Below are 10904 nucleotides of genomic sequence, written 5' to 3' on the forward strand. Positions count from 1 at the left end.
AATGGGTAATTTTTGTAGGTATTTGGTTGATGCTGTTAACTTTTGTACTGAGAGCCAATAAACTATCAACACATGTCTTAAAAAATTTATAAAAATAATATTTTTGATATAATTTGTAGAATTTTAAAAATAACAATATAAAAATATGTTTTTTATTTATTTATTTCATGTGCATGATGAATTTGGACAAGCAATGTCCAGATGTAGATGAAGTCGGATGTTTATTTGTCTAAATTCAATCTAGGTGTTTATTTTTGAATAATTTTATATTTTATTATAATTTCAAAATAATAATATAAAAAGACTTCGTTTTTTTCACAAGCATAATGAACATAGACAATTAGACAATTGTCTAAGTTCATTTTCAACATACATTTTTGTAATTTTATATTTTTATAATTATTAATAATATAAAAAGCTTCAAGATATTTTAGAATTTTTGCTTAAACTTTCAAGAGTGATAAATGTCAATTATCCTATAAAGAGAGATAAAGATAACTTATGAGATAAAGATAAATGTCACACAATCCCACAATCATTAATTACTAAATAAAGGGTGATCAAGATAACTAATGAGATAAAGATAAATGTCACACAATCCCACAATCATTAATTACTAAATAAAGGGAGATAAAGATAACTGATGAGAATTGATAAGGTATCAATTGTAGCCATAGTAATTTAATTATGGTAACTAAGTAGAAAATGAAGGTGATAAATGTCAATTATCCTATCAAGTACCAAAATGAAGGTGATAAATACATACCGTTGATGATACAAAATTCATCTTAGACCCAATCCCAAGGAGCCCAACTAACAAAAGGAGTGCTCGCAATCCTGTTCAAAATTTTGGGGAAAAAAATCAGTTAAACAAATCATATTGCATAAAGAATTAGCTGCTACAAAGATTATCAATATAGAAAGAGACAATTGCAGCGGTAATATTGAATAAAGTTTGTGGTTGGAACACTTTCCCAAGAGAAATGCCCCCAGATAGCATTAGATTTGGCATTGCATGACAAATTTGAGCTGTTCCATACATGGAAGAATAGCAGTGTATATGTTACTGGCTATTATGTTGATACATCTCAAGGTAGTGGTAAGTTATTACACTAGTATTTTCTATTTGTTGATGTTTGTTAATATAGTATAAATTTGTAAATTATGGTTCATTTTTTATTCACAGATACCGAGTTTGAAGAGGAGCTCCCTGAACCTACAATGAATCTTGTAAAGTCAAAGCCTGCAGCATCTTATCCTACTATGACAAAGCAGGTTAAGATTGTTGAACTTAAAAAAGACAATCATAGTAGTGATGAGGATGAATAGGATAGTTCTACTAAGGATGAAAAGTCCAGTGAGGAGCAGGTTTGATGTCTAGCTATTAGTAATTTAGTATCATATGCAGCTAATAGGCTCTAGGTAAGGATATATACACTCTAGGTTTGTCATTAAGGACTTTGAGGGGCTTCAGCCTAAGTTTTAACTTAGTTTTTATAATCACGGGTGACTGATTTTCCTTAGGTTAGACCAAGTAAGAAGAGACATGCTGAGTCATCTAAAAAGACCCCTTCTCTCGAAAAGAAGCCAAAGCTGGTCACTCCCCAAAAGACAAGTAGAAGGCCCATTTCGCCTGAGCCCTTAGAACTGTTTATAACAAATAAATAAACCAAATAAAAAGCCCAAAATATAGATTATAAACTAGAAATAAAAATTAAAGTTTACAGTCCATAAGTACAAACCCAAATATAAGTTGAGGACAAATTCTAAAACCCACTTCACAAATAAAACTTTGGCCCAAATTAAATTAAATAAACCTAACACGAAACCCGAATAGAAACCCAAAACCTACCGGCTTAATAACCTTAACCCAAATACTTGGACTCAGTAGTCCAATCTTAGCACGGATCCAGTGGCCTAATCCCAAAATTGGCCCAATGGCCCAAACAAGCCCAGACAACCCAAACAATTTCAGCTGCTGGAAACTCTAGCAAAGACCTTGCGTAGCTGCCCACGAACAGCTTCTCCATCGCCGTACACAGTGCCATGTCCGCAGCCCCATGCTTCCGTACGGCCTCCTTACTTGCGAAAAACAACAAAATAACAGCACCAATTAACAACAAAATAGCTGGAAAATGTAATAAAAAAAAGGCTTTTGGATTTTATTTTATTTTATTCATTATTCAGCTATAAAAAAAGGCCGATTGTACTATAAAAAGAAGGCATACATAGCAATTGAATACAGAAAGCAAATATACTCCAAGGTGGTTCATTCATCAATTTTTACCCTTATTTTTTCGCTTTTATTTCTTACTTTATTTTGAATCTATCATGCAAAAAGGGGGGGAAGGTTTTCTTACTTGTGGTTCGGTGTCGACCCAGTCGACGACTGCTCCTTCGGTCCAAGGGCAGACGGATCCTTGGGGATTCAGTTAAAGCCCCATCGGAGATGGAGACGCATTAGGCATCGATGAAGCCGCAAGCCGGAAGAGAATGGGAGGAAATGGGAGAGTGTTCTAAAGTTTTAGGTTTTTTTTTTAAAAAAAACAATGGTTAAAATGATTTTAAAATAAAATTTTAATTTAAATAGCAAAGGGAAAACGACGCCGTTTCGAAGGGCATTCTCAGAGGCCAAAACGACACTGTTTTGAGCCTCTGACCTGTGGCCTGACCCGATTGCCCTCAGGATCCGCGTGTTTCTGCGGTGAAGGGATATTTGCGCGATTAGTCTTTCCCTTTCGCGCTGATATTTAATTAGGCCCTATTATATATATTTTTTTAAAATTTTCCCTGGAATTTGTGCGCCATTTCAACTTAGTCCGCGCCTAAGCGCCGTGTTTTGGGACTTGGGAAATTTTCATTTTTAGTCCTCGTTTGTTTGTGCACATTTTATTTTAGTCCTTGACTCTCTTAATAATTTGATTTGTTTATAAATTATCCTCTTGATTTTGTTTTTGCTTCAATTTAATTTTTTTAGTTTATGTAATTATTTTACTCTTTTTAATTTATTTATTACTCATTTTTTAAAAGATTATTTTAATATATTATTTTGAGCTATTTCATTGATTTTTACATTAGCTTAGTTCATTATTTTATACTTTCATGTGTATATATATTTTTAAAATTTGTTTTATTTTATAATTTGTACATTTTAAAATTCTCTTTTATATAATTCTATGTTTTAAAGATTTATATAATTCTCTTTTATATTAAATTATTTATTTAAATTCCTTTCAAACTTGTTTATATATTTTTCTTTTAAATCTATTTATGTATATCATTTTTTCTTTTAAGGACCCAATTTTAAATTATATATTTTGTTTATTTCAAGCACTTTCTTATTATTTTTTATATATACATTATTTATACTAAGTTCTTCATTTTATGTATATTATTAATTGTTGATGAATAAATCTTGTTTCAAATTATTTTGTATGATTATTGATTTCATATTATATATATTGTTATTCATATATATTGTTTTGTATATTTTAATATGGTTGTATTTATATAATTCATTTATGTTAAAACTTTCTAATATGTACATTATTCGTTTTAAAATTTTATATGGGTATACATTATTATTTTTATGTACATAATTTATATTATATTTTTATTTATCAATTTTAGTTTTAAATTGTTTTGTATGGTACTAATTTTAAATTTCTTCTTATAATACTTATTTTGAAATTCATTTATATGTTAAACTTTATATTTTATGTATTAATTATTTTTATTTTATTTATTTTATGATTTATTTCAAATTTTTGCATGTATTATTTGTTTATATACACATAATTTACTTTTAAATTGTTTTTTTTTTACATTGTCGATTTCAAATTTATCTTCCTTTATATTATTTGTTTACTTCAAACAAGCCGAATAAATGTATTTCAAATTCGTTTTTATAATTGCTCCTATTTAAAAACTTCTCAAAACAAGATAATATTTCATGTTTGGTAATTCGAGAAATCGTGTTCTAACGTGCTGGGTTTCAATTTTCCATTTGACCGAATAACTAAATATCCTTTCAAAATTTCGTCCATGTTTTCTTAACTTAAAAAAACAAGGCAATATTTCGTGTTTGGAAAGTCGAGAAATCGTACCTTAACGTGCTGGGTTTCGATTTTTTGTTGACCAAATAACCAAATATCTTTTTAAAACTTCAATGCATGAATTTTGGAAATCATAAGATGATCTTCGTATCGAGGGTTTGAAATATTGTACTCTAACGTGTTGGATATGATATTTTATTCCTTCGGGACAAGAAAGTCTTAGCATCCAATTCAAGTATATTCAAACATTTTTAAATGGGATTGTATTTTAAAGTCTTTTCAGATTTTCGACGCTAGGACATTAATCAATCAATTAAGTACCAATTTTTGGCGTTGCGAGGGTACTAATCCTTCCTCATACGTAACCAACTCCCAAACCTATTTTCTTAACTTTCGTAGGCCAAAATTAATATTTTAATAAAATAAAATGTTTTATTAAGTGATCCGATCACACCTAAACAAAAAGGATTGGTGGCGACTCTATAACATATTTTAAAGTCAATCCCCGTTTTTCAAAACTCAAAAATGGTTTCGACAGTTAGGATTAAAAAATTAGCAGTTAGTTAGTTAGACAGTTAGTTAGTTGTTAAGCTGAGGTAGTTAACAGCTGTTAGTCAGTTAGTGTTAACTTCTCCTTCATGTATTAAATACACGTTTGCTTGCATTAATAAAGTAAGTAAGAAATATGGTTTTCACCCATACGTTAGTGTGATCTTGACATGGTATCAAGAGCCATAGGGTTCTCAGCATAGTTGAGTTTTTTTTTTCTCTTTATTCTCCTTTTTGCTTCGTTCATGGCTACTGAAACCTTACCTGCGAGTGATACACCACGACACTCGACCAACACCGAGGGAGCGCTCCTTTCACAATGTCAGATCACTACTCCTTTGTCGAACATCTAGTAATTCTCCAAACATGATACAGTCAAGCTTAGTGAACATAACTTCTTATTATGGAAACATCAAATCTTACTAATCCTTGAAGGATATGAGCTTGAAGGGTTTGTACTTGGCACAGTCTTTATTCCATCTCCTCTCACACCTGGACCTGATGGCCAGCTCGTTGATAATCCATCGTTTCTTCTTCATAAGAAGCAGGACAAGTTCCTAGCTTCTTGGTTGCTTTTTACAGTCACGATGAGATCTTGGTGCATCTCACGATGGCCAAGACCAGCTTTGATGTCTGAACAGTCATTGAACAAAGATTTGGCACCAAGTCTGACATCAAAATATCCAACATGTGTCATGCTTTATACTCTCTCAAGAAAGCAAATCTTACAGTCAAAGAATATTTGGCCAAAGTGAAGAGCTTGAGTGATAGTCTCATCGCTGCTGGCAGTCCAATTACTAAGCAAGAATTGGTCAGTATCATTTTAGTAGGGCTTTCGATGGAATACGAATCCATTCGCGTGCTTGCATCGGCTACTCCAACGTCTCTTAACCTACTAACTGAGATGTTACTTGATTGTGAAACAAGGCAAATAGCTCTTCTAACAGAAGTGCCATTGTAAGCAACCATGGTTTCTCATAAAAAATAGGATACTGTTGAAACTTCAAAGCACACTGGGACTTCAAATAACTATCAACAAGAGTACAAACATGGTCATCGAGGACATAGTCGTGGTTGGTCTTGTGGCAAGGGCTGTACAAATGGTCGAGACTGGTCTCGTTCTAGGCCACAATGCCAGCTATGTGGCAAATTTGGCCACTTGGTTTAGACCTGCTACCACAAATTTTAAGAAACATTCTCGGGGGTCAGTCCCAACCAGTTAGTATCAATTAACAATCATCAGTTCCAAGATCAGAGAAATTCTTCTGGGCCCACTTGCTCTCACAGATGCAGTCCATGTTATCAACCTCATGCATCATACTCCCATCAATCATCTCGACCTTCCTTCATTGCAGGTTCTGACCAAGCCTAGTATCCGGACTCTAGCGCGACAAATCATATCACTCCAAATATGACACCTTTTACAAATGTTGCTCTCTATACAGGTATGAGGCATGTGTCAATAGAGAATGGTGGTTCTGTCCCTATTGCTAATGTAGGTTCCACCAGTGTGCTGGCTGGTTCTAGGCTTTTGTGCCTTCAAAATGTTCTCCATGTCCCTACTGTATGCAAAAATTTGATGTCTGTTAGTCAGTTTGCCAGAGATAATGAAGTTTACTTTGAATTTCACTCATTCCTTCGTTTTGTAAAGGATATACAGACAAGGAAAACCCTCTTAGTGGGCCACATGCATAATGGTCTTTACAGATTCAACGTTTCTAGCTCACTTCTCCGCCCACCTATTGCATCCTCACAGTCCACCTCGACATTTTTGTGTACAGCTCAACTTTCTCCTCCTTCTGAGTTGTGGCACAAAAGACTTGGATAGCCCTGTTCAAATGCTCTTGGTGTTGTTTTGCGTAATTGTAACATTCCTTTCAATCGCATTAATGTATCATCTATTTATTCAGCTTGTCAGTTAAGTAAAGCACATAAGCTGCCTTTCAGCTCTCCCAAAACATTGTATTCATCACATTTTGAATTAGTGGAATCCGATGTTTGGGGCCCTTATCATGTCAAATCAAATGGTTTTCTCTACTATTTCTCATTTGCAGATATGTACAGTAGATACACCTGGGTCTACTTCCTAAAGTCCAAGTCAAAAGTGTTTCAATGTTTTCTCTTATTTAATCAAATGGTTCATGTTCAGTTTGGTTGCTCTATCAAGATACTTTAATCTGACTGAGGAGGAGAACATCGTTCAGTTTCTAAGGAGCTTGCTCATCTTGGCATCCAACATAGGGTCACTTGTCCTCGCACCTCAGAATAAAATGGGGTTACTGAAAGGAAGCATAGGCAGATTATTGACATGGAATTAACAGTTCTAGCTCAAGCAACTTCATCCTTGGAATTCTGGTCCTATCCATTTGCTCATGGTGTTCACTTGATTAATAGGCTACCAACAACTATTCTGTAGAAGCAAAGTCCTTATGAGGTACTTTATAAAGTCTGACCTTCCAACTCCTACCTAAAGGTTTTTGGCTATGCAGGTTACCCATGTTTGAGGCCATATCATCAACACAAGCTGAAATTTCGGTCAATCTGTGTGTATTTCTTGGAGTTGGATCCAATAAAAAAGGATATAAATGCCTTGATAGAAGTGGTCGAATGTTTGTCTCTAGGCATGTCACCTTTGATGAGACACATTTTTCTTTCCAAAATGGGTTCACTTCTTTCTCCTCATTGAAGTCAGTCCAGACAATCCATTATCAATCCCATCTTTCCATGGTGATAATAGGTACCTCTCTAGCCCTAACTGCCCCTCCTCCTGTAGACCAAGGTATATCTGCTCTTGAGGAAGGATCTAATCAGTCACTGTCAGGCATGGAGCTTATTGTTGAACAGCCTGATTCTAGAAACTCACCTATTCCCTCATCTGCAGTCAATTCGTCTACTTCTTCTGGATAGACTATGCCTCTTATAAATATTTATCTGATGCAGACTAGGTCTAAAAGTGGGATCTTCAAGCCCAAAATGTTCACATCTGTCTTGGTTGAACAAGTGCCTACTTCCATTACTGAAGCACTTCAAAGCCCTGATTGAATAGCAGTTGCCCATGCTTAATATAATGCCTTGCTTGCCAATTACACTTGAGACCTTGTGCCTTTACCTGCAGGGCGATGGGCAGTGGATTGTAAATGGATTTTTAAGGTCAAGCGAAATATTGATAGCTCGGTGGCTCGGTAAAAAGGTAGACTGTGGTCAAAGGCTATATCCAAGAGACAGATGTTGACTTTCAGGAAACCTTTAGCCCTGTTGTTAAACTAACGACTATTCGAGTGGTGCTGGCTCTTGCTGTCTCATTGGGATGGTCTCTTAGGCAGGTAGACATTAACAATGCCTTCCTGAATGGTGACTTACAGGAGGAAATCTACATGGTACAACCACTAGGTTTTGAGCAGCAATGAGACAAGGGTCAGCAGTTGGTGTGTAAATTGAGGAAAGCTCTATATGGCCTTAAGTAAGCACTTCGGGCTTGGTTCCACAAGCTAAAAGAGTTTCTGTTAGCTACTGACTTTGTTGGTTCCAAAGCTGACAACTCTCTCTTTGTTCATCGATCGAGCTCTCAGTTAATATATGTTCTAATATATGTTAATGACATTTTAGTTACTGAGAACAACTCTCAAGCCATAGATCGGTTTGTATAGAAGCTTGATGATCAATTTTCATTGAAAGACCTAGGCAGAGTAAGCTATTTTCTAGGTATTGAAGTTCAGTACATATCCACTGGAATCTTTCTTAGCCAAAGGAAATACATCATTGATCTCCTGCGAAGGGCATCTATGGACAGGTCCAATGACTCACCCACGCCTATGATAACAACATGTTAATTGTCAGCTCATGAAAGAAATATTATTGAAAATGCACACCTATATAGGAGCATAGTTAGGGTGCTGCAGTATATGGTGATTACCAGACTAGACATAGCCTTTACGGTCAACAAAGTTTGCCAATACATCCACCAACTATTGGACATGCATTTTAAACTTGTCAAGAGAATACTATACTATTTGCATGGGACCTTGGATCATGGGCTGAGTGTTACAAAAAGTTCAAAGTTCTTACTCGAGGGATTTTCAGACACCAGTTGGGAGTCCGACACTAATGATCGTAGATCCACATCCGGCTATTGTGTATTTCTTAGAGGAAATTTGATCTTTTAGAACTCCAGAAAATAGTAGGTATTCTCTCGGTCGACTGCCGAGGCTAAATACAAAAGTCTCGCCCATGTTACTACTAAAATGATAGAGATCCAGTCTTTGTTAACTGAACTATGTATTCCTCTTCGAGGCAAAGCATTTGTGTAGTGTGACAGCTCAGCTGCTATGGCAGTAGCAGGAAACCGGGTCATGCATTCGAAGTTTAAACATGTTGAGTTGGATCTGTTCTTTGTGAGGGAGAAAGTTGCACGAGGCCTATTTCATGTAGAACATGTAACGAGCCAATAGTAGGTTACAAATATATTGACTAAACCATTAGCAGCAGGTCCGTTCAACAGATTTAGAAGTCAACTTTGAGTTTCAATCAGTGGAGCTGCAGTTTTAGAGAGGAAGACAACAAGCTCAAGGGATGTTAGGATTAAGGAATTAGCAGTTAGTTAGTTAGACAGTTAGTTTGTTGTTAAGCTGAGGTAGTTAACTGCTGTTAGTCAGTTAGTGTTAACTTCTCCTTCATGTATTAAATACACGTTTGCTTGCATTAATGAAGTAGGTAAGAAATATGGTTTTCACCCATATTTTAGTGTGATCTTGACAGATCATAATGCCCATTTTGTCAATTGTAAAATGTGTTCCTTACTTCTAATTTCTCCATTCTAGTTCATTCTTGTGCAGATGGCAAGAAAACAGGTGGACATACTGCAACCCTTTCTGCTCCCAAAAAGAAGGAAAACCTAGTTACTCCCCAAAAGGCAGGCAGAATTTCCCTCTCATCTTTTCCTTTTTAGAGATTTTGATTGCTATTTTACTAATGAGGGATCATAATGCCCATTTCGTCAATTGTAAAATGTATTCTTTACTTCAAATTTCACCGTTCTAATTCATTCTGGTGCAGATGGTAAGAAAGCGTATGGACAAACTGCAACCCCTCCTACTCCCAAAAAGAAGGCAAAGCTGGTCACTCCCCAAAAGATAGGCAGATTTTCCCTCTCATCTTTACTCTTTTAGAGATTTTGATTGCTATTTTACTAATAAATTATTATAATGTAAATTTTATCAATTGTAAAATGTGTTCATTACTTCAAATTTCTCTGTTCTAGTTCATTCTGGTGCAAATGGCAAGAAAGCGGGTTGACATACTGCAACCCCTCCTACTCCCAAAAAGAAGGCAAAGTTGCTCACTCCCCAAAAGACAGACAGATTTTCTCTCCCATCATTGCCCTTCTAGAGATTTTGATTGCTATTTTACTAATGATGGATCATAATGCCCATTTCGTCAATTGTAAAATTTGTTTCTTACTTCCAATTTCTCTGTTCTAGTTTATTCTGGTGCAGAAAGCAAGAAAGCGTATGGATATACAACAACCCCTCTTGCTCTAAAAAAGAAGGCAAAACTGGTCACTCCCCAAAAGATAGGTAGATTTTCCCTTCCATCTTTGCCCTTCTAGAGATTTTAATTGCTATTTTAATAATAAGAGATCATAATGCCCATTTCGTCAATTGTAAAATGTGTTCCTTATTTCCAATTTCTCCGTTCTAGCTCATTCTGGTACAGATGGCAAGTAAGAGGGTGGACAAACTGCAACCCCTCCTACTCCCCAAAAGAAGGCAAAGCTGGTCACTTCCCAAAAGACAGGCAGATTTTCCCTCCCATCTTTGCCCTACTAGAGATTTGATTGCTATTTTACTAATGAGAGATCATAATACCCATTTCATCAATTGTAAAATGTGTTCCTTACTTCCAATTTCTTCGATCTAGTTCATTTTGGTGCAAATAGCAAGAAATAGGGTGGACATATTGCAACCCCTCCTGCTCCCAAAAAGAAGGCAAAGCTGTTCACTCTACAAAAAATAGGTAGACTTTCCGTCCCATCTTTCCCTTCTAGAGATTTTGATTGCTATTTTACAAATGAGGAATAATAATCCCGTTTCGTTAATTGTAAAATATGTTCTTTACTTTCAATTTCTCTGTTCTAGTTCATTCTAGTGCAGATGGAAAAAAGCGAGTGGACATACTGTAACCCCTCCTGCTCCCAAAAAGAAGACAAAGCTGGTCACTCCCCAAAAGACAAGTAGATTTTCCCTCTCATCTTTGCCCCTCTAGAGATTTTGATTATTATTTTACTAATGAGGGATCATAATA

Source organism: Gossypium arboreum, chromosome 2 (genome assembly GCF_025698485.1).
Source record: "Gossypium arboreum isolate Shixiya-1 chromosome 2, ASM2569848v2, whole genome shotgun sequence".
Taxonomy (NCBI): Eukaryota; Viridiplantae; Streptophyta; class Magnoliopsida; order Malvales; family Malvaceae; genus Gossypium; species Gossypium arboreum.